The sequence below is a fragment of the Orycteropus afer genome, unplaced genomic scaffold (assembly GCF_000298275.1).
Source record: "Orycteropus afer afer isolate SDZICR_OR568_19922 unplaced genomic scaffold, OryAfe1.0 scaffold00106, whole genome shotgun sequence".
NCBI lineage: Eukaryota > Metazoa > Chordata > Mammalia > Tubulidentata > Orycteropodidae > Orycteropus > Orycteropus afer.
The window spans coordinates 9,161,392-9,164,833 of NW_006921693.1; the positions used below are offsets into that span (position 1 = coordinate 9,161,392).

Below are 3,442 nucleotides of genomic sequence, written 5' to 3' on the forward strand. Positions count from 1 at the left end.
CTGGCACAACACTGATTCACTTAATTAGCATGGTGGCCTTCTCTCTCCCCTCAGGTCTTCCTAAGGTAGCTAGAAAAGACTGAAAATCCTAGTCAGCAGATCCTTAAGCAAACAACTCCTTCTCCTTCACAAATGTCCCCAGCTGAGACAGAGCCTGCTCCTTCCGCTCCTGCTCTGCTTGTTCAGCCAGCGCTTTTTCTTTGAACATAAAACGGCAGCCGCCCGAACGGAGCCCAGATACATATGCAATTAAAGTAGCAATGCCCAGAGTTACTCTTTTACACACATCAACCTTAATCTACTCTGCAAAAGTTTGATCACGGCCCTCATCATCTGATTCACTTTCACTCACTTGGAGCTCTTCAGGTTGGTCTAACAAAGTTAACCACCACTATGTATGTCTCTTCTCACAGATATGCCCATTACTTTCAGCTTCTTGGCCATGGGGCTAGAGACACAGGAGTAAAATGCAAAGATAATGTGAGGGTTGCTATATTGCACTGGTTGCTGCTGACTGGACTGGAGGAAGTCTTCAGCCTGCTCAATGACGCTTCTGTCATCATGTTGGCCTCTGCTCAGCCAAATGATATGCAGTACTTCAGCGTTTCAGCCAATGGCTTTCATCCAAGTGTGAGTACCATTTTCAGCTACATCCACCACAAGAGTTTGCTTTTCTCCCAGGATATCTGTGTAACCAAAGACATGAAGAACACTAACAATTTTTTCCACGTTTTCTGCTGATTCCACAATGGCTCTTAACTGTGTGAGATTTGTGCTTTGAAAGTGGGATTCCTTAATAGCTACTTTCCCAGCTTCTACTTTTTGTGAGAATTTTCATTCTGCCTTCAGTTTGCTGCACAGCTTTGCACCACCATCTATGCCACCTTTTCTTGGTCTAGAAGGGATTCTGGTCTCTTGATCAGTTTCTTGGCAATGGCTATTTATCCACAGAGCATGGAATGTGCAGACAGGCTGACAGCATTATTCTTTGCAGTGGTGTCCATGACCCAATAACTTTTTAATTGATAAAACATTACTTCAGCTCTTATTCTAAGAAATTTCTTCCTTAAAAAAATATTTTTTGGCATTTTTCTCATGCATTTAGTAAAACTTTATGTAGAGCCCTCTATTGTAGATCATAGGAGCTCTGTTGGCAAAGCGCCTATGGCATTTGACTGCTAACCAGAAGGCTGGCGGTTCAAACCCACCAAACTCCTCAGAAGGAAGACTGGGCAATCTACTTCCGTAGAGATACTGCCTTAGAAACCCAAGGAGGGGTCGCTATGAGTCTCAACCAATTGGACAGCAGTGAGAATGTAGATCATGAAGAAAACAATTATCCATGAGCTCAATGCAAAGGCTATTAGAATGTAATGGGATAAGTGCTACAAGAAGACAAGTGCCGAGGACTTCGAGTCTGTGAGTCTTTTCCTTTATTTTTCTGCATTCCTCATCCACATTCAGCTTATCACTTAAAGTTTTATACTTCTCCAGTATGTCAGCTCTCATTTTCAGCAAACTCAATTATTTTTACACAGGGTAGACTTTGAGTTTTAAATGTAGCTACTCCAATATCTACTTCCATAGTGATACTGCCTCAGAAACCCAAGGAGGGGTCACTATGAGTCAGAGCCATGCACAAGGCACATAACAACAACAACTCTGATACAGAATATGGAAGGAATACCCAGACTCTTTGTACCAAAAAGAATTGGCTGATATTCAACTATTTCAGGAGGTAGCATATGATCAAGAACCATTAGTACTGAAGGAAAAGTCCAACCAGACAGAAGGGATTAACAAAAAAACAAGCCTACAGTAATTGACTGAATACCAATTAAAATGTTTCAACAAATGGATACAGTGCTGGAAGCCTTTAATCATCTATGCCAACAAATTTAGAAATCACCTATGTGGCCAACCAACTGGAAGAGATCCATATATGTCCGTATTACAGAGAAAAGTGATCCAATGGAATGTGGAAATTATTGAACAACATCATTAATACACACACAAGTAAAATGTTGCTTAAGATAATTCAAAAACTGATGCAGCAGTACATTGACAAGGACTGCCAGAAATTCAAGCTGGATTCAGAAGAGGATGTGAACTGGGACATATCATTGCTGATGGATCATGGCTGAATGCAAAGAATACCAGAAAGATGTTTGCTTATGTTTTATTGATTATGCAAAAGCATCTGACTGTGTGGATCATAACAAATTATGGGTAATGTTGCAAAGAATGGGAATTCCAGACACTTAATAATGTTCATGAGAAACCTGTACATAGAACAAGAAGCAGTTGTTTGAACAGAACAAGGGAATACTGTGTGGTTTAAAATCAAGAAAGGTGTGCATCAGGGTTATATCTTTTCACCATAATTGTTCAATCTGTATGCTAAGCAAATAATCTGAGAAGCTATACTATGAAGAAGAATGCAGCATCAGGATGGGAGGAAGACTCATTGAAGCATTTACTGATGAAGGTCAAAGACTACAGCTTTCCATATGGATTGAGCCTCAACATAAGGAAATAAAAAAGCCTCACAATTGGGCCTATAAACAACAATATGATAAACAGAGAAAAGACTGAAGTTGTCAAGGATTTCATTTTATTTGGATCCACAATCAACAACACCAGAAGCAGCAGTTGAGAAATCAAATGACCAGAAGAACTAGATGGTGCCCTGCTACCAATACCAACCACTCAGGAAAGTATCAAATCTGGAGATCCTGGATAGGGTGGGAGGAAAAATGTGGAACAAAATCCAAAAACTCAATAATGACCAGAATTACTGGTCAGATGGAATCTCATGAGATCCCCAATACTATGGTCCTGGGATAAAATCTAGGCCTGGAATAAAACTCACTCCCAGGGGCTGGCTCTTAGCCCAATACTAAACAAGATGTACACACAGACCAGTCAAACCAGGGTGACACACCCACATACTCTATAGAAATACATCCCTTGGAGCAATTGACCACGAGGCATCAGAGAGGCCACATTCGCACAGAGGAAATAGAGGACAAACAGGAGTGCATAACTATGAGGAGTACAGGGTGGAGAAAGAGGTTTACTGGGCAGGGAGGGGAGGAGACTGGGTTAGGGTTGGGGCTGGTAAATGGGGAGTGAAACTAAATGTACACATAATGTTGAATGTAAAACAAACTCTGCTCTGTAAACTTACACCTAAAGCACAATAAAAATAAAAATAAAAAAAGAAAAAGAAATCAAATGACATATTCCATTGGGCAGATCTGCTGCAAAAGACCTCTTTCAAGTGTTTAGAAGTAAAGATGTTACTTTAAGGACTAAGGTGTGCCTGACCCAAATCATGATATTTTCATTTGCCTCATATGCATGTGAAAGCTGGACAATGAATAAGGAAGACCAAAGATGAACTGATGCTTTTGAATTACCATATTGGCAAAGAATTTTC

At 40.4% G+C, this 3,442-nt stretch overlaps 1 pseudogene; it reads right to left on the reverse strand.

Annotated features, from left to right (window-relative positions):
* LOC103199200 overlaps nt 1–1,004 on the reverse strand; it is a 3,607-nt pseudogene extending 2,603 nt beyond the window's left edge.
* Between the last annotated feature and the right edge of the window lie 2,438 nt (nt 1,005–3,442).